This window comes from Dermacentor andersoni, chromosome 1, assembly GCF_023375885.2.
Source record: "Dermacentor andersoni chromosome 1, qqDerAnde1_hic_scaffold, whole genome shotgun sequence".
Taxonomy (NCBI): domain Eukaryota; kingdom Metazoa; phylum Arthropoda; class Arachnida; order Ixodida; family Ixodidae; genus Dermacentor; species Dermacentor andersoni.
Genome location: NC_092814.1, coordinates 185,649,464 through 185,674,531, shown reverse-complemented (window position 1 = coordinate 185,674,531; position 25,068 = coordinate 185,649,464). Strand labels below are relative to the sequence as shown.

The window sequence follows — 25,068 nt, the reverse complement described above, 5'->3', positions numbered from 1 at the left end:
TGCTGTGCTCTCCAGTTCATCGACAAAGGCTCCTTGAAGAATGGAACACTTTTAAGACTCAAATACGGCTTTACAATGTGCGCAGTTGGTCCTCCGAGAGGCTAGTCGACGTGAGAAATAGCACAGCGTCGCCAACACGGGAAATAAGAAGGCTATGAAATTTTGTAAAAGTACTTCGCCATTAAGGGAGCACTGGCAATAATTACGCTGATAGACCTTCTGGAACATTACACAAAGAAAACCACTGCGTTCGAGTTCCACTTTGATGAAATGTCCTAAATATTAGGCGCGCTAGACTGCATACACTGAATCCTTCGTTGCAGCTCTGACCTTCACCCGAATTGCTGCGATGTCTCTTTTGTGGCGCTGGTGGACCTAGGAGTCAACTTCACGAAATCTTCAGAAGCTTACACATTTGGGCTGGTTAGTTCATGGCTTGAGCAGAAACAGCGCAAAGGAAAAGGAGATAAGGAAGAGACAGGAAACAGAACAGTGCCGTTGTATGTACTTTCCTTACGTCCAATTCCTCTGCGCTGTTTCTGCGTGCTCACACTCACAAAAGTTTATTCAAATCTGACTGGAGCGGCTGGCAGTGCTATATACGACATCAGAGGTTGCGAAGAGAGCATCAACCACATTGTTTGTCACGATTTGATTTAAGAAAACAATCCCTTTCCAACGCATCGGAACCACTCGACGATCACCCGCCGTCCCTTGAGGCGTTACCTAAGCACCTCACTGCTCCTTGGTATATAAGCAAAATAAGAGGGCTTGTGTTTAGCTTTATTTTTAATGCGTTTGACCTGTGCTGAATGCATTTGTCTACATGGTGCTGTTCACTCGCATGCACGTATTCAACTTCTCTCTCTCTCTCTCTCTCTCTCTCTCTCTCTCTCTCTCTCTCTCTCTCATTTTTATATATTTGTGCTCCCCGCCACCAGTGTAGGATAGCAAACCAGATGCTGCTCTGGTCAACATCCCAGCCTCCTCTCTTTCTTTTCATGCGGGCGTACAAAACATGAAACGCACCTACCACAAAAATTACAATTAAAGAAAAGAAGAATCAGAGGACTAAGCAAGAAAGGAAACTAATACTGGCAATCTAAGCATTCCTTCCCTATTTCCCCACCTGTCCCCGAAGAAGATGCTATCAGCAAAGTGACTGTGCTTTCTTTAATGGACAACGTCTTATCGCCGTCTAATTTTACGATGTATATAATTCCGAACTGGATGGTTTCAAAGAAAGCCGCACTCGAACCGACCAAACTCAGCGGCCGGGACGGCGGTTGTCGCGACCGAAGCGCGCTGCTCCTGCACGCCGCGCTGCGAACCGACGAAGCTCCGCTCATTTTCCACTCGTCGCGCGCGAATTTGAGCTGGCGTCAACTCTAGCGGAAGCGAGACCGCGGCAGCGCGCTGCGGCTGACAGCTCCTCTCTGGGCACCCCTGCTCCTCGCCCACGCGGAGCTGTGTTCCTCCGGACGGGGCTTTAGAGGCAGCAGCACGGCTGGACGCGCAGCCCGCAGCATTCCTTCTTCAGTGTGGGCGGGAAATTAAAGCCGCCCTAAATCTCATTAGTCCTACTGATAATCGCCGCCACTGAAAGCACAGCGATATCGGGAAAGAGGGGCAGCCAGAGGTGGTCGGGAAGAAAGGGTCACTACTTCGTCCCTCTTCCGCGAGGCTTCGGAACCGCAGCGAGAGCACCCTGCTCGCCGTCGTTGCGACCGCTGAGCGTCAGTTGCAAAAGACATGTTTTGGACACGCGCTTCTCTCGGTATAGGTTTACAGAGAGATCGAGAAGGCTGATGGTAGCACTGGTTGTGCAGAGCACTCTCTCCCATTGCGTATAGGCGTGTTTCTCGTGTTCGCTGAGTCTTCTTTCTTTTTTTTCAGATCTCTCAAGAGCAATAGAACTCGCTCGTCAGCTCCACTCGAGTTTGATGCCTGCGTTGCCTGTCAGCGTCGCAACGTCGTTTCAGAAGTGCGCCTCTGCCCCGTTACTTCAGTGTCATGCAACAAAAACAACTATCAAATAGGCACGGTGGTGCAGGTATTGCTCTTTCTTACATCGCAATGATCTTTCAAATACCACATCCGGCCTAATCACCTACTGCGGAGCTAGCAGTGAATAATGTTGCACTTAAAGGGAAGATCAAACCCTTTTCGAAAAAAGTGAGTTCCCTGCGTCATTATACAGTTTGGAGTCCACTGAACACGAATATCTCGTTTAAAAAGGGCGGAAACAAACGCAAGCGGCTGTTTTTCGCAAGAAAATGCGCACCAGCGCCTCAGCGCATCGCGCGAACGCCGCTGTTGCCCGTGATTGGTTGGGACCGCTTTGACGTCATTCACGGGGATCGCCGGTCGGCGCCGCCGTTTCAGAGCGTAGCACGCTGTTCTGTTCCGGCTTCATAGCTGAGATGTAAGCATTATGTAACGTTCTCGCTGTCTCGGAGAGCTTGTATTTTCGCCGCACATGTTCGAACCGACAGCCAATACAGAAAACGATGGCGGCAACGGGGGCAACGACGATGTTGAGTGTGCCAACAGCAAGAGCGATGTGTGCACCTCCTCGCGCGTTGGAAATCTTAGTTGGTACATATGTCTTTCATGTAGCTGCACGTTCTAATGACGGGAGAAAAAACGCGCTAAAGTGTCACTGGGAATTTGCGGCTGCAAGAATGCCGAAGCACTAACATCTCATTAGATTGTAAACACGGGTGCAATTCCGCGATGTCATGCACCTTGCCGCTGCTTGTCTAAAGTTCCGTGGTTTTCCGCGTGTTGATACACGATGGCGAACATAAGTGCCGCGTTTGGCTACTTCAAACTCTTCAACATTATCTGCCTGTGTCACACTGGCTGCTTCAAACTCTTCAACATTATCTGCCTGTGTCACACTGGCTGCTTCAAACTCTTCGATTGGTGATGGTAGTGGAACAGGTTCATTAGGGGCTCGGTTCTCAAGGTGCTCTGCTAGAACCTAAAAGAGTGCAAGGCATGGGTGTCATGAATTTCAGCATATCATGCATATCAGCAAACATGACAACAGTTGGATTACTTACAGTAATTAAAATACTTTTTCAGTAATTTACGTGATAGATTAGTTGTCTAGTGATTTAGTAATGTGAATTATTTGGTGTCTTTAATTTCATGGCTAAAGTAATTTATTAATTGCGTTAAATATGCACCAGTAAACTGTGTACGGCGCCAGAACTTTGGTAGTGTCGTGAGGTGTCGTGGAGGCACATGGGGGGGAGGGCATGAAATGTTGGCAAGTGTATGTTACCTTGAAGTATGGTTGGCGTCCCTTTATACTTTGCTTTTTGCTTCTTGTATGCATGAAAACTTTTTGGAAGCAATCGTAAAGTAATACCATTAGTTTTTTGAAAGCGTTAATTGGTAATGTAATTCAAATCAATGAGCGTAATAGGAAAGTAATGAGTAATGTATTATATTTACTTTCAAATAATAATTTTGTCATGCGTGATGCATAGCTAGTTAAAGGCAAGAAAACATTTTTTCTCCAGCAGCGATGCCTGTATTGGGCTAGACCACGTCGAACGCTGACAAGCTCAATACCTCACAACGTTACTTCATTATTTGAGCCCGTTCACCTTGCCACGGGCGCGGCTGTGCCGACGCTCGTTTCTGCGGAATTTCGCTGCTTGTAGCAAGCTGTGAGTGCGAAATCTACGGAACGAAGTTTTTACACGACGAGTTCAACTACTCTAACGCGAGCATGAAAATATTACCGTAACGCCTTATGTCATGCGATTTGAACACGAATGCTGAACAGCTAAACCTGCGGGCACCGCGTGGTAGGGCGAATAGCAAATATCACTGAATGCGCAAGTGTACCCCTGGCCAGTTATTTCACCATACCAAAATAGCGCCGAAAAAACAGCCGTAGTACAGTGTTCCGTGACAAAGCGGAGTGGAAAAAACAGGATGAAAACGGCAAGGACTTTGCACGCATGTGCCTATTTCCGGCTGTGCCTCCACCTCGCTTCGTCATAGGCCGCTGTAAGGCTGTTTGTTCGACACTCAGGTGATCACCTGTTTAAAAAATTGCCCGTGTGCACATTAAAACCCTTACCTCACCCTTTCTCCCCTTGGCGAAGGCCGCTCTTGGAAGTGGCGAGGTTTTTCTCTTGTGGGAGAATATAGACGGAACAACGCCGGCCTTCAGTCGCGCCGATTTAATTGGAATACCGATTGCCCACATCGTTGTCAAGCTCTGATGATAATCACTGTCGCGGAAATGGTCCGAACACAGCACAGTTGATTTCGTCGGCAAGAAATTATCTCTCCACACCGCAGGGACCCACTGCGCTGCAAGTTTCTTGTCCTTCGGGAACATGTGAAACACCACATCGTCTCGCCCGCCTGTGCTCGCACAGCCGAATGCTGCACAGAACGAGGGCATGTTGGGCGCCCTTGGCTGTAGGCACTCACGCAGCACAGAAAGGAAGCACAGTTCACGAAAATCGCAAAAGAAAACAAACGTGAGCGGCGGCAGATCTCTCGTAGCGTCGTTTAGTAAAGCGCAGGACGGAAAGAAACATGCCAACACGCCGGTCCGGCAGTACGGTCCCCGGGAATGACGTCACTCTCGCCGGTTCTCTCGTCCGGATGCCTCCTTACCCGGCGCTCCGGGAAGCGACGGGGGCGTGTCCGCGGGGGGGATTTAGAACGCGATTTCTGCCCCTTATATTGACAATACAAAGAAAAAATTTCGGAACCGTAAATTAATAGGTCTGTTCTTCCCAACCTCAGCAGTTCATGGAAATTGAAAACCGTTTCAGCTTCCCTTTAAATACGTGCAAGAGGAGTTAACTGCATCGAAGATGACCATCTTTACGGACTCCCGTGCTGCCCTTAGGAGGTTAAAACGCAGTCAGGTTGATTGCCCAGTTGTGCGCAGCATTACTGACTGTGCAGACAAAATTTCATCACGTAGGGTATCTCTCGTTGCTCAATGCATACCTCCACACGCAGGAATCATCAGAAATGAAAAGGCTAATCGGCTCGCTTCAACTTGCGCTTATAACGACTGCGTCTGCGCTGAAATTATGTGCAAGCTTGATGGCACTCGTCTGCTGATTCGTCGCCACCTACTCAAGCAGCAACCAGACCAGCGCGTTGCAAATGGAGCGTTCCCGCCCCGTGTTCTCGGTCGAGGCTTGCCTCGTCGCGCTAGAGCGCAACTGCTCAAGCTGAGGGTTCACTGTGTGAACATGTGCGAACGTTTAAATCGACAAGCACGTATGGCTAGTCGATCGTGTCCGTCTTGCTGTTGCTGCGAGACACTTCCGAACCCGATATCTAAGTGTCCCGCTTTCAGTGCGCAGCGCACGTCGCTAGTGAGGGACCGTCATCTCCTTGGCCTGCGGTGTACGACACTCGGCGAATGTTTGTACCCGAAGTGGTTGTGCGTGTTGACGCGATGAGGCCTCATCGCGCTCTCCTTACTTTTATAGAATTAACTAACTTAGGTTCACGTTTGTAACTCGGACACTTAGTAGCGGGACGTGCTGTGACCGGCCCTACCGTGTCTGACCTGTACTGTGTGTTCTACTTTATTCTTTTAGATTTGTCCTGTTGCTCTTCCTTTACACTTTCCTCCCCTCCTTCCTATCTTCCATTTCTGTGTTCCTGTCACCTCCTTTCTTAAGAGTACGCAGGCGTTGTGTCCCTTCCAGTGGCAATTGCCAGCCTGCTCATCGGTTTCCCTTTGCTGTTGAATGTATATATGTTTGCAAAACAAATAATAATAATAATAATAATAATAATAATAATAATAATAATAATAATAATAATAATAATAATAATAATAAATCGCAACGAAATGGCCAAGACGATCAGATTATTATAACACTGATATAGGGGAAAAAAAGACTTGATTTGAAGCCATGTAGATATGAACGTGTGGCTTACTTGCTACCTTAATACTGGATAGATGTCCTATAGAAAGATGTGCGAACGTGAAAATTAACCGCATAACTCGGTATAGCGTGTACCATAAACAGCCTCAGGCAAAATTATAGCTGTATCTGCAAACGCGAGTTGCAAGTTGTAAGTGTAGCACTGAAGGACAATGTTGAGCAGAATTCGTACGTGGTGTCCTGCGGTGTGCATTAATTCTCTCGTGGTGCCGTTATCCTGATCCTTGGTTTGCTGACAATGCCTATTGCATAGGGCTATCTAGCTCATGCTGTCGTTGATGCACCTTCACCTGCGCCTTGCTGTCAGAATTTCATCTTCAGTGGGCCCGACGGACGCGGCGGAGGCATGGCTCAAACAAAGCCGTTCTTTTCACATGTGCAGGGATTTCCTCACTGGAAACTCGGCGTATTGTCAATTTTCTGAGGATCCGCCTCCTGTTTACCAACCTGCTATCGTACACGTGCCCTCGACATCATCGGAATCAAGCTACCATTATTAACCGTTTCCTCGATCGACCACCAGTGACAGATCCATGACGTCACCTACCTATGCCGATATAAGAGAGCGTCTTGAGAATTTTATCTTCAGTAGGGACGGCAGACCTGGCGGAGGCATAGCTCTAACAAAGCCGTTCTTTTACCTTGTGCAGGATAGTTTTGTTTATTATTCCATCCGTAGCCACTGCCACTTTTTAGTTGTCCTGCCATGTCCACGCCAGTTTTTCATGTCAGTACCTGAGTGTTTCCATGTCTTAAAATACTTTTGTGTGGGGATGTCGAACTTAACCCCGGTCCTACAAATTCTGATCGGCTGCAAAAACTTCTTGATGGCCAAAAGGCGCTAAGGGATCAAATAGCTGTTTTTTAACTCCAAAACAGATGCAATGATCACTGACTTTCACGCTCACTCATTGGAAATTGAAAGACATTTATCTGAAATTAAAGCTAAAACAGCTAAAATTAGTGATTTGGATGATGTTGCTTAAACATTTCAAACTTCCATGGGTTATGAGGCTTGTAAGCTAACTCATATCGAATATAAAAGCAGATGTTCGAAGCTTATAATTTATGGGCTTCCTGAGGAGCCAGGTGAAACAGAGGATGACCTCAGGCAGAACGTAATCACTGAAGCACTTGAGGCATCACTTGGGGTGTAGTGTTCATACGTTGGCCGCATTCACAGACTTGGAAAGAAGGCTTCTAGGAGACCTATCATCGTATACTTTCAAAATTTAAATGAAAATGTATCCGTTTTTAAGAATGTTTGCAAACTCAAAGGAACAAATATTTTTTGTACGGAATGACTATTCGCGTGCAACTTTGAGGGAAAGGATCCTGCTTCGGGAGAGTGCTAAATCGGACAAACAGCAAGGCAAGAAAGTGTCACTGATCCACGATAAATTACGGATTAATGGCGATTTGTTTTCTGGGACGACACAAAGAATGAGCGTAAGAGTGTTCCGAATGGTCATGCAATGCGACGGTCTTCGTGAAATTCCTCCCTTAATAATATCAGGATTATAAATGTCAAGGCATGCATCCTCATTAATGAAACAGACCAGCTTGTGGCACTCCTTCTCTCTCTCAATCCACGCGTTACCGTAATCAAGGAGACTTGGCTGCACAAGGATATTTGCGGGGATGTCTTGATTCCGCCTTTACACAAAATATATCGCCATGACGGACAATCTAGAGGTGCCGGAATTGTTGTAGTTGTTAAATTTAGTATGAGTGTATATTGTGTTAGGCATAATCGCTGATGCTGAATGCTTATACCTAACGTTTAATCTCTCCAGTACTGTTTTTGTCCGTTTTCCTGTGTACAGACCCCCTGATTCATCTCCTGATGTATTAATTGCCTTACTAAATCATTTACTTCTGCATAATAAACACAAAATTATACTTGTTGGTGTCGTTTACATTCCATCAATAAACTGGAACCACTTATCTTGCACTCACGAAATTTCACGTAATGTATATGTCATGTTTGATATTGTCCTTGATAACAACCTAGTGCATATTGCCGAAGAACCCACTCGCATTGTCAACAACTCAAGTTCCGTTCTTAATATGGTGTTGGTAGATCGGTCAATTGTTGACTAGTGTTTCTGTGCAACCTGATTTTTCTGATCACTTGTCGGTTTTTGTTTCATTTCCAGTTCTTACAGGTCACGGAAATAATTTGACTGCGTTTAAATCTGTAAAAAATTACATGCGCGCCGATGACGATGATGCTATCTTGAATCATCGCGAAACATAGTTGACCGCATTTTCAGAGGACGACCTTTCTCTGCTTTGGGTAAAATTGAAAAAAAATCTGCTTACATTGCCTCGATCATTTTGTAGCCACTGAAGTTGAAAAATGGACAAATATATCCCTTGGATGAATAGACATATTATTCATTTGAAACGCAGGGTCAAACGTTTGAGAAATTAGCGGTCTTCTTCACATGCATTGCATGAAGTTTGAACAGCACTCTCTGAGGCTGTTCAAAATGTAAAAAACAAAAAACAAAAAGCTTTTACTTCAACACTACTTTGCCAAATTTTATTAAAGACGATCCTGGGAAATGTTGGAATTATATTAAGGAGCGCAAGCAGCCAGTAAACAAGATTTCACATAAAAGTGAAATACTGGATGATGCGCAGGTTGTTGCTGATCATCATAATGTTCAATTTCGTAGTGTGTTTTTTGTCGCATCTATAAACAACTCTGGTGGTCTTTCGTCAAATCGTTTTGATGAGAATTTTATGTCTCATGAAGGCTGTTGAAACTAAACGGAAAGTCGTCACCTGGACCGGATAGTATACCCAACGCCTCCCTTCACCACTATGCTGAACTATTCGCGAAATTTCTCGTAATTATATTACAATCTTCCTTAAAAACATCTCACATCCCTTACAATTGGAAATTACCACGTGTAGTTCCCATACTAAAAAAAGGAGATCCGTTGTCAATTTTAAATTACCGCCCCATATCTATAATATCTTCCTGTCTTAAGCTTCTTGAGCATATTGTGGCCACCAGCCTAACAAAATTTTTAGAGTACAATAATATATTATCATCATACCAAGATGGTTTTGGAAAAGGGTTTTCACTCGTTACTCAGCTGGCTTCTGTTGTTAATTTTTTGGCTCACACTCTAGATAGGACGGGTCAAGTTGACATGATCTTCTCAGATTACAGCAAGGCTTTCAATCGCGTTCAACACGACAAATTATTCTAGAAACTACATATGATTCGCCTTCCGGATTTTCTTATTTGCTGGGTTTCCGTCTACTTAATTGATCGCAGGCAATATGTTGAAATCAATGTAAAAAATTCAGGCAGTCTTCCAGTATCATCAGGGGTGCCTCAGGGCAGTGTCCTGGGGCCCCTTTTGTTCTTTATTTACGTTAATGATTTTGTCCCAGTTATTGATGTACCGATAAAGGTCGGCTTATTCGCAGATGATTGCGTTCTTTATAATTATATTCATGTCGCCGGTGATCAAGTTGCCTTTAACATGGCCTTCAATAATATCCTTACCTGGTGTGACGAATGGGGTATGACACTGAACAATGACAAAATTGTGCTCCTTCGCATCACAAAGAGATTTAGCCCCCTTCAATTTTCTTATTTTACAGGCTCTAAACCTGAGGTGTGTGATTTTAAGTACCTAGGTGCCACTCTGACAAGCACCTTAAGCTGGAACAGCCATATGGTTAACACATGCTCTGCGACTCTTCGCAAACTATGCTTTTTTACGACCCAAGCTTAAAGATGCACCACCACATGTAAAGCGTCTGGCGTGTGAGCACTTGATTCAGCCTAAGCTTGAGTATGCTTGTATTATTTGGGACCCGTATACTCACGTTAACATTAACGCGTTTGAAAAAAAAAAATCCAGCGAAAGGCTGTGCGATTTATTTTCTCTTTATACGGCCACCAACATTCCGTTTCTTCATTTATGGAATGTAATCAGGTTTTCACCTTACAATCCCGGCGCAAAGATCAGGGTTTGAAGTTTTTGTATTCATCATTTCATCGGAAGCTTGGTCTCGACCCAGCCCCGTACTTATCCCCACTTGCTACCCAGCGCACTCGTCATACGCACCCGCTTTCTCCAACTCCTTATGTTGCCAGAACAAATGTATTTAAATTCTCATTCCTTCCGCAAACAATAAATGACTGGAATAATCTGTCACCTGACTGCCTATTATCTATGTATAATTAGAATTATTTGTCTTTGCAATCCACTTGATAATGTTACTGTTTCTGTATTCGCATTTTCTCAGTATTTCTTAGCGCTTTTGACAATTTGTTATTTTGAATGTTGCTATTTATTTCATCATTCTTTTAGTAGTTCATTGGTGTGTATTGTTGTTTATGAGCCTGTGTTTCGCCCCTCCTGCTTGGGCCATGTGGCCTGTAGTATTTCTGTAAATAAAAAAATAAATATAATTCAAAGTAGAAGCACCTAGCAGCGCTTGAATATTGCGACTTGGGAAGAAGCTTACGCGCATTAACGAAATGACGTTTGATGCATGGGACTTAGCTTTGTTACAACGCTTCAAAGCTCTCATTAACCTACCAAAATAGTAATCGCCGCCTTGTACTTAACGTGGAGTGTGTATGACACGCAAGCTATAAAAGATGTCGCGTTTAAGTTACCAGTCGTAAATTTCATCTTGATTTTGAGATAAAATGCACGACTCACAATAAGGGCGTCCAACGTTTTTTTTTTTTATATACAGGGTGTTTTTTCTTAAGTGCACCAAATTTTTTAAATTAGAAAAACATAAATCACGGTAACGTTATGGAAGGAAGAAAAAGAAGTGGAGAAGGAAAGGCAGGGTGGTTAACCAGTTTAACTTAACAGGTTAGCTACCCTACACATGGGAGCGGGATGGGGGGGATGAAAGATGGGGAAGGGGGAGAGAGAGAGAGAGAGAGCACATCGCACAGCACACACATCGTCCGTTAGAGCCCATCAATCTTTCCGTGGTACGTGATATCACTGTCACAGCCGCTTGTCCAATCCCGTCTCTTTCAAAAACCGAAGTAGTCCCTTCTTCGCCTTCAGCTGCGATGTCTTCTGTCGGCGGCATGTGAAAATCGTTTCGAGGGACAATGGTCTAGTGTCAAGGTGCGCTAGAACAGATGCCAGGGACTGTCGCTGAACATTATATTCAGGACAGTCGCACAGAATGTGTTCCAGCGTCTCCTCGCAAGGACAGGCATTGCAGAGAGCGTTGTCGGCCATTCCAATGCGAAATCAGTAAGATTTCGTGAAAGCCACCCCTGTTTACCATAAGACTGTACGGATTGGAAGCCTCTAGATACAGAGCAATTTCCGCACTTACGGTCGTAATTGGCGAAGTTACAGTAATTAGCTTTCTAATTATCAACAATAGGTAGCTATAGCAAATTAATACTTTGGGGCCCGCACTCGACAATACCTATCCCAACGATCAAATTTTGAATATCGGAGTTCATGTGGGAGCTACGAGAACAATTAGTTCCCCTTGGCAGGCTACTAGAAGCCGAAACTGGCTGGAAAAAGAGCGTCTCTGTCGTCGATGTCACCGCCCCCCGCCTTTCGTCACTTCTCCGAGGTCACCGCCGGTCCGGCCCCGCGAGCTTGCGTCATCTCCTTCCTGTCTGCGGCGTTGGCCTAGCGCTTCTATGCCGGTGGGCCGCCAAATTTACTTTGTCATTCGGGTAGCCCCACGTGCCCCACGTGTGACACACGCAACAGCGATGGGACGCTCGCACATATTATCTGTGTCTGTCCGCCATATAGCCCCCAGAGACAAGCAATTCGCGGAGTGCTGGATCAGTTGGACAATCGTCCACTGTCAGAACTCAAAGCTTTTGGTCAGTACTCCCAAAAGACATCCGCGCTGAAGCCCTTACTCGCGTTCTTAAGGTTCCTGCGGTTTACGGGGCTAAACGATAGACTTTAAGAACGCCGCCCCCTACCGCTCTGTAGTGTACGCGGTTTGTCCGTGCTCGTCTCTTTTTCTCTCTATCTCCCCCTTCCACTCTCTTTCTCTTTTTATCCATTTTCACCCTACCCCCCGTGCAGGGTGGCCAAACGGAACTATACCTCTGGTTACCCTCCCTGCCTTTCTATGCATTTTTCCCCAACTCTTTACCCAAAAGCAGCAGACTGTCACAGTGGACGCCGCCATCTTCTCAGGGATTCCTTCGCGATGCGCATTACGTTGTCTTCGTTCGTTGTACTGATGTACGCACCGAAACAGATGCCCAGGCACCACTCCCAGTATTTGTGGCGCGCAAAACCCCGAACAAATTACTGAGCGACAGCACAGCAGTTGGCTCGTTCCCTGCCTGAATGCACATTGCTGCGGAATCAACGATCCTCAGCATCGTTGGCGGGCAAAGCTTCGTTGTCCTTTTCAAAATAGCGAGCGCAAAGCCGGTGACGAAGAGCTGGCCTGACGAAGAAAACTAGACGATGACGTTGTCCTCATCACCAGCGCAAGGGAAATGACGGGCGGACACAGCAAGCACAATTTCGAGTTTTCGACCGCTGTCGAAGTAAATATTATTCAGTCGCCTGGTGCAAAGAGTTAACTGCTGTTGGCAGTGTAAATTTAGGAATCCAGGTTTGTTGGTAAGAGACGTAGTACACAACGTTACGTAACTCTAGGCTTATTTCGTCAGCATAGAGTAGAAGGTCACGTGCGAACGGCAAGTGGTACAGAGATAAGATTTATTATGGAGAGAGCCCAAGATATGAAGATGTGAATAGCGGATCCCCCAAAGCGTGAGGCATTCTTAGTTCGCGTAATTGAGTGTCAAATATTGGGTAATGGAAAGCTGTGGGAATCGGCCGCCACGACCGCATCAACCTCGGACCAAATGACAACTCGCCTCACACGGAAGAGTGACGAGGAAGCGTGTACAACAGCAGTGAAAGAAACGGGGCAAGTGAAAACACATTCTTTAATTAACTGCACATGGCAGTAAACGAATCAATGCTGCAAAAGTCATACCGTCTGTTTTCTTTTTTAAAATTTATAGGTGCCGATTTAATTTCATTGAATGAAAGCGTGCCAATAAATCCGAGAAGCTGAGTTATTTTCGCCGAATATTGCTATATACTGTATACGTTGTTGTTTAGACACATGTCTCGTAGCGCGCCTCTTTTACAAACTGATAAGAACAAATCATTCGTATTTTTCAGTGCAAACCTAATCTCTGTCGATTTGTTCTATTGCATTCCTTATTCTTCTGAGGGCGCCTGGCAGTTACAACCGAAACCCCACAAGCAAATGCGCCAAGGACAACTTTAAAAACGGGCTCGTTCGTTTCTTCATAGAGAAAGCGCAAGCTCTTTGTACGAATACAGTGCTTAAGAACTCGTCTCATCGTATTTATTTGCCCCACTAATGTGCAGTCACTGCATAAAATAACTAATAATAAAATTCTTGTTGAAAAAAGAGTAAAAATTCTTTTTTTTTCAAATACACTGAAGAAAAAGAAAGACAAATGCATTTGTGTTTTATGCCTCGCCAAGAGCATCGGACGGGTTCTATTGTCCTTTTCCCACGAGACAAAAACTCGAAATTGCGACGTTTCATTTTTCAAAGACCATTGTTCAGGGAGTGAAAGGAATTAGAATACAAGATCCTATGTGACTCTTTTTTTTTTCTTCATCATTTAGAGAATCCTGATTCTGAATTCAAATTAGTACCTTTTTTGTCTTAGGGGCACCGTCAGCCGCGAGCTCGTCCTCGAACAAGCGCGCACTCAACCCCCCTCTCCACTTGTGCATTCTTTGAAACCGTCTGCTTGCGTGTTCTCGCAGATGTAACCGACTCTGGTGTTCTGTCACATAATTACGGAGTAATTAAGGGGCCCTTAGACATGGAAATAGAACGACCTTTTGCCGTCCTGTGGCTTTATGTCCTCCCACTGACTCCCACTCCATTCTCGAAAGTCACTCATGCACGACATTAAAAAGCACTTGCACCGTTGAATGTCACCGCATAAAAAAAAAAATAAGGACGGGGAGGCAACAGCTACAGGCACAGAAAATGGGAAAACATGCGTACGAAAGTTGGAGAGATTTCTTTAATACGACTGCCCCCCCGTAAAAGCTCGTTCTGGGTGAACGCCATAAAATATACCGAAAAAAAGAATTAAGACAGCCAGAGGGCGAGTACTTGGAAAGCAAGATTCTCGAGCTTTGCTCGTTTCTGCCCCCCCCCCCCCCCACCCACCCCCCCACACAATTTCTTTTTATTTTTTCTTGCTCTTTTTCTCTTTTCTTCTTATCATGTCTTTCTTATTTTTCTGTTTGATCTTATCTCTACGCGTCCCTTTCAACTCTGACAAGTCGCACTAAAGGCTCACCTTTTTTTTTTTCCTGCTTTAATTTTTTTTTTTGTCCGCGTCTCTCCTCTACGGACAGTCCATTCGAAATGAACGCAGTTAACATAAAGGCAAAGGACAAAAAGGACTGAGACAGCGAGAGAAAGAGAGCGAGCTAAGGAAATCAAGAAACAGAACGTGCACTTCTTGTCTCTGCCACGCCTGTACATCGGCGTACAATTCCCGGAAAACTCGGGGATTTCCAGCGGGCAGGGAAGTGGATTGTTTGTCTCGCCTACGCTTCTCGTTCTGGTGTCGCCGGGGCTGCCGTCCCCTCGCGGCTCTCCTCATTTCCCTGACCCAGTGCGACGTGAAAGCGTTTTAATCGCGTTGCCACGTCCCGATGCTCGCTCCCTACGCGCGCTACTGCGGCACGGTATAGTCTGCGCGCACTTTAGAAGGAGCGAAATCGCGCGAGAAATAAAACGGCCGCGAGCTGCTGGCTCTCTCGGGGCAGAGAGAGAGATAAAAGAAAGTGCGCAGTTTTGAAATTACGTTCCACCTCTGGTAGCCTTTTTTTCTGTTAAAAGTGGTTCCCGCGAATGCTCAACAAAGCGTAAATAAAGCTTTTGTCGTTTAGGAACAATTACCGAGTAATTTTTATCCCATTTTCCCGGATGGTGCGCGCCGTTACGGGAATTGCTAGAGAATAATTGCCGAAAGAAGAAGAAAAAAGAAGAAAAGATACGGGACGGATAACGAGAGATACAAGATGAAAATGAAAGAGCGCGAGAGAAGGAGGAGAAAAAAAGAATGAGCAGGACTTCTAATCCATTTGCCAGTCAGAGCCACACGGGGTGATTAGAAAAGCGTTAACTTCTTCGGTCGCTAAGTGCTCGCTGCCCACAGTCCTGCGAGGCTCCCCAGCGCTCGTTAATCACAGCCCGCCGCGATTTGCGACGGGTAAACAGATTGTGACACTTCATATTGAAATTTGTTCGCGAGTGTCACGCCGCTGCGCGTGCTTAATCGTGACAAGGGCCGCCGGCGCAGGAAAACGGAAAAGCGCGGCCACCTTTCTTGTCGCTTCCCGTCACGAAGCGGATGCCAGCCTTGATGTTTTCTATCTCCATCTTAGGCGGAAGTAGGTAAGACGGAAAGAGAGGGCTACGTTTGCACGGCATCCTGGATGTCGAAAGAACCCGCTGGTGGGCTCATCGTTTCGTCGTGCGGTAAACCAGTGACAGCTTCATGCTTTGGGCATTCTCGGGTCATTATGCATATATAGTAAGTACACGGCAAGCAACGTTATGCGTATGCCGCTTTACACATCACAGTGACCTTCTAACTCTATACAATGTTCCTAATGAAGGGGCAAGAAACGAAGTTGGGGGGCGAGATATATCCTGGAATAGATTTTGACTATACGGGATTTGTGAATATAGTGCACGCGTAATTATGGTAAGCTTTATGTATTTAGGACCGGCGTGCAACGTATTGTTTTCGCTCTAAAGGGCTATATGAGAAACCCCAAGTAGCAGTCATTCCATAGCTGGCATGAGTCGCGTCATTAATGACGCAACGCTCCTTGTTGCGTGCGAGCGTGCGCACTTGTACAGCGGCCGCTGAAGTACGAGTCCTAGGAGGTATCTTTTAGCACTAACGCTGAAAGGCTGGAATGTGGATCGAACACAAATAGCTTAACAGAAATATTTTGTGTTTGCTGCAGTCGACGGCGACCCAAGGAACACAGGCTCCTTCGTACAGCGCTCAGCCGAAGAAAAGCAGCGTCATGGACCTGTTTGATCGATGCTGCTTTTTCTGCAACCACTACCCTTCGACTGCTTTCTCTGTTGTCGACATTATGATGGCCTCAAGAGTACAAAAGAAAATTGGGCCGTTTTGGGCTTGTTCGAGAGCAAAGAGTGTTTGTTGGACCCGATTGATGTGGTTCCCTTTACCAAGAGTACAATAAAAACTAATGGTGGCTGAGAGAGCATTACCAGCGGGTATATACTGACGCCTCTTCACACTGCCTGTTGTATCACCCACCAGTACAGGAGGCAGACTTGTAACACCTTCTGTGAACATGCCCCGGGCTGCAAATCATCCGTCCACGTCATCTGCGCCATGTGGGTCGTCATCCCAACCGGCGGGTAGAGTTGCTCAACTGGATCCGTCGACCACATTTACGTTGTTTCTTTTTTTTTTTTCTTGTCACTTTACGCGGGAGACTGGGTTTCACAATTGCGGGTAGCAAAATTTTTGATCCCAAAGTGCTGACTAATGTTACATAAAAAGAAAAATCTGTTTCTTGCTGACAGCGATCGCTCCCAGTACTTATACAAGATGGCTGAATTGCAATACATAAGTATATGTTTTCAAGGCTTTTTTTTTTTCGTTTTCCCTCACAAGTGAAGCGATTGCTGTGCTTATGCTGCATGGCTCTATCTTACCACTGTTCTTTCTCGCTAGTTTCATCTGCACCGCCGGCTATTTCTCGGCCACGAACATCAATACTGGAACACTAGCTATTGCACTCCCACCCTAACTTGCTACTTCGCTTGCCACCTCAACTCCCCCGTCGCGAAACAACTCTATTGTGCCGTATGTGGTTGGGCGTCGCATTCAAAAATGCCTATTATTTCCTGATAGCAAAGGACAACAGTGCGGCGTGCAATTTAAGGGGGGAGAGGGGTCGATGAGACTCTGGAGCACCTTCTGTGTCACTGCCCAACCTTTGAAACTGAACGACGCACTTTACAAGATATGCTTAGCATTTTAGATAGTAGAGTGAACTCGCAGGAGAAGATCCTGTGACCATGGCCTATGCATTCTTGCATCCAACGAACGCAAAAGCCCTTCTGAACTTCTTGAACGCTACTAGATTGTACGAACGCTTCTGACAGCAGACATTCCCCTACAGCTGTGTTCACAATGACGGAGTCTTCATTATTTTTCTTCTCTTTCCTTCTTATCTATTCTTCCCCTTCCCCCTCCCCAAGTCTAGGGCAGCCAACTGGGTACGTCCTCGGTTAACCTACGTACCTTTCCCTCTTCGTTTATCTCTCTGCTGCGAAAAAAAAAGATGATGAAGTAGGAAGCGACGGGGAAATAGGAAAATCTCAGTATCCTACTGCCAGCGCACCAAGGTGTGAATCACGCAAGGAGCAATATAAAGAATAAGTGGGCTCCCATGTCTTACTTCGTAGTCATAATTCAATAACCGATGTAGGTGTGGAAACATGGATAAACACATATAGAAAAAAAAAGAAGCCCTCTAAAGAGAGGGGAATCGCAACACTGAGATAAGTCGAAAGCATAGAGAACTTGGCCAACACACGAACTGGCTGAGCTGAAAATTACCGCGTTGAATTCCTGCAGAACGAAAGCGATACAAGAAGTTATCAAGAGGTGCGGCCATTTTAATGAAAGAAGTGCAAGAGACAAAAGTTATCAAGAAAAAATTACCCAGATCCAAGGCACATGTTCGAACCTACATGTGAAGCGAAGCTTTAACGAAGTAGTTAATTAAGTGCTTTAGAACTAATGGTGATATGTGTAATTGTGTTTCCTTTCAACCTGCGCTACGGTTATAAACTCATGCAATGTTTATGTTTATCCACCACGCGGGTCACAACTTTACTCTCGTGCAATTTTTTGTGTTCATGCACGACACCACTCACAAGCCATGCCGAAATGCAAGGAGCAAGTCAGGCGGATGTGCAATGTGAGATGCCTAGACAGCGACGCTACGAGAACTAAGAGAGAGAGAGAGAGAGAGAGAGGAAAGGCAGGGAGGTTAACCAGAGGCGAGTTTCCGGTTTGCTACCCTGCACTGGGGTGGGGGATAGGCGAAGTATGCATGTTTATGGCACAGGCAAGTACGTGACATATCTAGCTGCATTTAAAAATTCTGTAGACCTTGTATTACAGTGGCACATACCTATTCTGGAGAATTGGCTAAGAATAGAACCACACCCAATGAAACATACTGCATGTCCAAATCAAGAAAATCAACGAGCTAAAAAATTCCGTTGAATTTAATGCGCGATCCCGATAACATGTCAGTGTGCCTTGGAGATATCTGTGATCCGAGATCATATGTTCACACAGGATTCTTTTTTCTCTCTCTCAGCAGCCTAACACAATAGCCACTGAGCAACCACGGCGGGTGCGTACAAATGTAAGAGGGCATTCGGTTGGGTTGGACTCCTCGAACATTCATGGACTGTGGAGCAAACCTTATCGGTAGCTCAATCCCAGGGTAGAAGCGGTCCAAATGAATTAATCCAAACGCAACACTGTACCTTGCTATGGCTGTGAATGATTCGCCCTTTGGTAGAAATTGCCAGTTATTTATTGATTTAGTTATTCATCTTAGGGCAGACAAACTTATCTGCTTGCATCCGCGTTATAGATACACAGGCGTGCGCAAAGGCAGAATAACCACACTTACAGTATAGCACAGATATGCCACAAAGCTTCAAGCAGGCGAGAACGAGGGCTGGAACCTGAAAAGAGGCAAAGGGACAAAATTAGTACTTTTTTTTTTTTTTTTACTGCGGGTCGAGAGTCGTCATGCAAGTGGTATGCAACGGGACAAATGAATGAATTTGACGAGCCACTCGAACCCCCTTACTTCCTTCTCATCGCCAATTTCATGGTCTAAATACTTGAAAATGTAATGACAATTATTGACAGTATAATTTCAAGCATAAGAAAGCATTACTGATAGCATAAGAAAGATTGATTGCTGTGTTTCCTGTACGTATGCAGTGATCTGAGGGCTTTCACAACTTTTGAGGTAGACCTGCGTACCACAGGCTTATTCCCGAAACAGACATTGCATTTATCGCATCGCTTTTATCGCGCGTACCCTTCAGTGTTAATGCTCTGAATAGTTATCTTCGGATTGTGTAGTGCGGACGGAACGACCACGGAAAAAGAAGGACAACACGACACAGTTGCACAAGATGACACAGTGGCGCTCTGTGTCGTCTTGTCCTTCTTGCTTTCTTTCTTTTCGTTCTTTGTTGCTTTTTTTTTCTTTTTGTGGTCGTTTCGTCTGTGCTATACAATCCGCAGATCTTGAACCAACAAGCCCAAAATTATACTATATAATTAGTTAATTTCGAGAGCTCGCACGGCTCGCTCAAGTACTGGGCCCGTATTTACACACACACAAAAAAAAACCTCTTATGCTACATTTGTACATAAGAACAAAATTACAGCCAATGCTGATGCTGGACATATCAGTATGGAAGGCGACCAGCGAATGGCGAGGAGCACTCAGGAACGACAACCTGCATGAATTCAGCCCCTGTGCCCGTATCCACAAAAAAGCTCTTCCACTAAAATTGTTCGTAATAGGCAATTCCTGCCAGTTACGGTTCCGGGCATATCATTAGCAAATGCTGTCAGCTATTAGCAAAGATCACTTATGAACGAAGATATTTGTGAATTAAGCACCTGGTATTTATCAGTATTTTTTTAGGAAATCGCTTAATGTCGCATCAAATTAAAAAAAAAAGTATCCAAATGCCACGGGTCCCTATATGTCACCCCTAAGAAAGACATTTAACGTACCACTTAGAAATATAATTTAATGATCACTGTATTTTATTCCACGCACTGGATCGAGCTATTAGCACAGAATCGTACATTGCAGTTGTAGAAGTCACAGCGAAATACTGGTGTTCTGACAAAATGAATACTTATCGTGAGCATCGAACAAAGGTTGAAAAATTCATAATAAATGCGTTCTGTTTCTTTATGAACATCACGGGGATGTTGCCTGGTCAAGCAAACACTTGGTTTAATTATGAAAGATAATGACAGCCAGAGTGTTTCAGAGTCGAGGGGAAAAAAAAAAAACCTAGTAAACGGAATCGAAGCGAAAAAAGGAAAAAAAAAAGAAGATAGGGAGAGAGAACTGGCGATCGCGTTGGGGGAGCTAATGAGAGTGGTGACGAGCTTAACAGCGCCCTTCCGTTTTCGCCGGCCATCAAAACTGGCTGCACGTCATGACTTGCGGGGAACCGGATTTCGAAAGCCCGCGCGGGTCGTTTAGCAATCGAGTCGCCCGAGAGAAAGGCGCGGCCGAAGATAAAGCAAACGAAAGCTAACGACGCGTCAACAGCGGCAGATGCTTCCATGGAAACGCGCCGGCGCACGTAACTTGCGTGTATACGGGATAAGCGCCCAGTGGAGAGGCGTAATGAGTCGGCGGGCGGAGGGCTAAGCGAAAGAAAAAGAGACGCCTCTTCTTCCTCCCCGCTCATCAGGCGTAGAATTCAAATAACCACTGTGTCTGCGCCACCGTTCGCGGCCCGTCGCATTCTGTATACGGCGCAGACTCCTTATCATAACCGCGCTCGAGCCCTGTGGATTATGGCTCGCGCCGCGGCCATTTGGACGGCGGCGCTCCTGCCGCTATTAGTCGCGCTTCTCTGCCGCTTCGCGGTAGAACGCGTGGCAGACGGGCACATGGGGAGAGGGGGAAAAAGTAATAATAATAAGCGCGAGTAAAGAGCGACGTGCTCAAGAAACCGCTTTGGTCCAGCGAGACCTCGACGATGACAGAGAGTCACCGCGGATCATGAGCCCCGTACAGGAGCAGCATCCCGTAACAGCCGCGAAACAGGGCGGCGGGGGCGCACGCAGGGTTGGCTGCAGCGAACGACGCATCGCGGTGCATAGCATATAGCTCTGCGCGTTGCCGCGGGTGAATAGCCCCGTATCGCTCACCTGTCTTCCCTGCCACAACAGACAAGGTGGACGCGAAGTTCTACCCCTTCGATCGCTACTTATATGCTGTTATTTCACCGCCCAGTGAACGCACGAACAAGTCCTAACAATTCCGACGACTGCCCACGGCATCGCTGGTGTCAATGAGAACCAGCGGTGCACTTAACTCAGTCTGAACAGCGCGGACGCCGTCAGAAATTGAAACAAGCGGAGGCTTGATTTTCGCCACAAAAGACTACAGCCTTGTAACAGCAGCCCTATATAGCCGAGCACATTAAGCTTAACGTCCAGAGGCCCGGCATCACCGCCGATTTTGGGGAATCTGACCTTGGCGGTAAAGAAACGCGCGCGATTACGCAGACGCTCGTCATGTGAAAGCGGCCGCCGTTTACTAACCCAGCGCAGTCGATCGTTTCCTTGTTTCTTTTCTCTCGCATCATTTCCAGGAAGCTCCACCGAAACTAGTCATTTACGGTACCCATCAAGAGACATCCAGCTGGCGTAACTTTCAAATAGCCCCCTTTCAAATACCGCAAATGAGCTGGGTTCGAGACGTTATAATCGCAATTATTGAGCAGGGACGCTACTTTAACCTGTTATCTCTCTCTTCATCATTTTACATCGTAAGCAGCGCTGAAGAGTCATTGCTGCTTTGTGGTAGCGAGATGACTAAGTGATTAGGCTTACTTGTGAAATACGATGGTCAATTATCATCCATGCCACCGATTATTCTTGCCACGAGCGAAAAGATCAGTAAGGAAGTAAACGGTTGCCTTAATTCATACGGGCACGTCTCCAACGATGCAACGTAGAGAAATACATTTACCATATTGGTTGGCTACGCGTTCGCTGAGGTTCTTGGAGTGGTCATTTAGGCACGAAATTTCGCTCACAAAGAACGTCGGGCCTTACTGGCAGCAACGTTCTTACGTCAAAACTGTTCGTAAGAGGTAGTGTTAGCTAATCAAGTAGTCGGACATATTGTTAGTAGAGGCAGGCGGGCAATGAGAAACAGCACCAGGGGCCGAAAACGTCAAGTTCTTTTTCCCATTGACTGGTCGGCCACCTTTGCTAATATTATTTTCAATGCCACAATTGGCTGAGTAGTTCGAGTGTAAGAATTTTTTCTGCGAATACAGGCCCAGCTTTGTTAAAGCTAAGCGATGAGATTATATCGCTACTGTTTCCTCCTATCGCATGCATTTAGGAAAAGGTATACTCCACTTTGATAGTGCGCACAGTTGAGCAAGATAAGCGGAGATGGCGCTATTATTTACTACATTTTGACCTGGTTAAGTGCCTCTAATTTTGAAAAATTGCAACGCCGAATTGATTAGTGAGTCGGATGAACATAGGTGTCTCGCAAAACAATGCGCGGTGAAGCTTGCCGTCGTTGACAAGCGCTTTGGCATTACAATGAAAACATTCATGGATAAAACTTACTACTTGCGCTATTCAACCGGCGAAAGCACCCTGTAAGAGCCCGAATTCCGTGGACAGAGTAACTCTGTGCTCCACATCGTGTTTCCTTTGTTTCGCCAAAGGGAAACGCAAATGTCCGCGCTCGTAAACGGGCATTTGCACACGGAGACAAATAAAAAACGACATTTGTCTACACGTACAGAGGCAAGAACTGCGCGTGCCTTAGCTAAGCACCCTGACAGATACATTCTCTCTCCCGTTCTCTCATTCCCTCTCTCTTGCATACACAAACACACACTCACGCATGCATGCACGCGCTGGCACGACAAAGCTTGAAACAGTCTCTAAAGAGGATGCAAGCGGAAAGAGCAAACAGCCTGACCGCCTTAACCGCTTCGCAGAAGAAACGAAACAAACGCAGCCTGACGTGAAGCGCATATCCGCACTGCCCGTCCGGGAGAGCGCCACCAATTTCGCGGCGCCGCCGTTTTATATCCCGCAGTCTAGAATTACGGGCGCTGCGGCGGGAGAGCCGTCGGGCCGCCCGGGCGCTCCTGATAGAAACACGCCCATCTCGAGAAAAGGAAGCATCTTTCCGAGCAAAGCAAGCCTTGTCACGCACATCCGAGGCCCGGGCCCATTATCAAAATCCATCCGGAAAGCGCGCCATTGCGTGCGCCCATCGCCCCGCTCGGGCATAGAAGCGGCGGCTGCAGCGGGCTCTTGCTGCTCGCCGGTGAGCGCGCAGTGCTCGCTGCTGCCGAGCAGCGGCGCGGGCCCGCGCGATTGCGCGCGCGCAACAACAGAAACGGGAGCGCTCCGCGAGAGCTGCTGCACCTGCCATCGTTTCTGCAGGGCCGTTCGCACATGCGGCTAATGTGCCGCCGTGTTGGGCCGCCCGCAGGCTCGCGCCAAACGGCACGGTAACAGATGCGCACGCAGGGGGCGTGCCCAGCGTGTTATATTTGAACGCTTGCTTAGTTGAAGGAAAACCACGGCGCGCGTGCCTCATCCGGCCATTTTTATGGCGGGCCCAAAGAGCGCAAACCAAAATTTCCCGAACCATCGTGCCTGAATACGCCTCTAAATTAAATGAATATTCATAAAACGCGTCGATCTATGGTCTGAACATTTGTGTCCCCAGAGCTTCTGGCGAGATATTCCACGCCGTGGGGAAGCGTAAGCGTGCTTTTTTTTTTTTTTTTTTAAGTAGGATAGCGCGTTCATTGCGCGAGTCTCGCGTGCATCAAGAACGCCGCGAGAGCTTGTGGGAAAACTGAATAGTTCGCCCGCTCTCAAGGTTTCATCTGTCGCTTCTGTCGCGTCTGTGCAGGCCAGCATGCACCAATATCGCAACGTCTAGCTCTCTCCATTACTCTCGATGCTTCAGTTACAAAAATACTTGTTACAGTTATTGACATTCCCTTTTCTGGACCATCATTATATGCCTTGCGACGTTAAGCAGCGCACAAAGTGCGGATAAATAAGTACGTATTGCGCTATAGAGTGTATCATAAATTGATTCATGAAGAGACTTGGAAGAGAACTGGAGAGGTTTGCCTGGTGGCTCGCTTAGCATGGCGCCCCAGGTAAATGCAGTGATAAATGATGCGATGGCGCAACTGATGACAATTTCCTATGTCAATTATGCCACATTTTTCGCACGAACAAATGGTTCACCGGTCAGTTAAAAAAAAATTTAATTATGGGGTTTTACGTGCCAAAACCACTTTCTGATTATGAGGCACGCCGTAGTGGAGGACTCCGGAAATTTCGACCACCTGGGGTTCTTTAACGTGCACCTAAATCTAAGTACACGGGTGTCTTCGCATTTCGCCCCCATCGAAATGCGGCCGCCGTGGCCGGGATTCGATCCCGCGACCTCGTGCTCAGCAGCCTAACACCTTCACCGGTCAGTTGTAGCGAGAGTGATTGACTGTGGCCTGATTAAAGCAGGCAAATCATTTGTTTATCTAAATGCAGTTGAAGTTTCACGTCTGTGGCGCCGAAGGTTCGTAGCCTCCCAGATGATGATGATGATGATGATGACTGTCTTCTTGTGAAAGTTGGAGACTGCAGTTTTTGAGCTTCTTTTGGAGGCATGATGGCCTTATGCCCCACTCGTGCTGATCCTCCCCCCCCCCCCCTTTTTTTTTTTCGACTCTTAGTTTTCCCTGAAACCTTGCAGAACGTGAAACTATTCAACAAATAGGCGCTCTATCGGCAACTCCAGAATCCGTTACTTGCGCTGGCAAAACTGTACAAATAAACAAAGATGGCTGCGACATCTAGGTTAAGGGCGGCTCTTTCGCTTAGTGCTCCGCTTAAATTTCCCGTTCGTGGCGTGTAATCGAGGTGTTTCGTCAAAGCCGAAAGGGTCCTTGCTGCCGATTACCTTATTCTGATCGGTCTCGAGAATTTCTGCGATGAAACGGCAGAAATCGTTGCGCTGTGCGTGTAAACGTCAGACCTGCCTAGCGAGCGGCATCAGTCTTTTTTGAAGACAAAGAGTATTTCATTCGAGTCAGCGGTTGAGAAAGGGAAGTGTTTGTGCGTGCCGGGCCTCTGAAAGGTGGAAGCTCTTGTCCGCGGCGTTTCTCCACTGCTCGATGCTTGTCT

General features: G+C 46.4%; 1 protein-coding gene across 2 annotated transcripts in view; it reads right to left on the bottom strand.

Moving 5' to 3' along the window:
• Ddr (discoidin domain-containing receptor 2) overlaps positions 1-25,068 on the bottom strand; it is a 723,836-nt gene that overhangs the window by 372,744 nt on the left and 326,024 nt on the right. The window contains exon 4 of one of the 2 annotated variants that reach the window (XM_055062865.2): positions 18,737-18,791. The gene's annotated coding sequence lies outside the window, so the exon portion shown is untranslated. Of the gene's footprint in view, positions 1-18,736; positions 20,723-25,068 lie in introns of those variants that run through there. The other variant, XM_055062867.2, reaches the window with a different exon arrangement.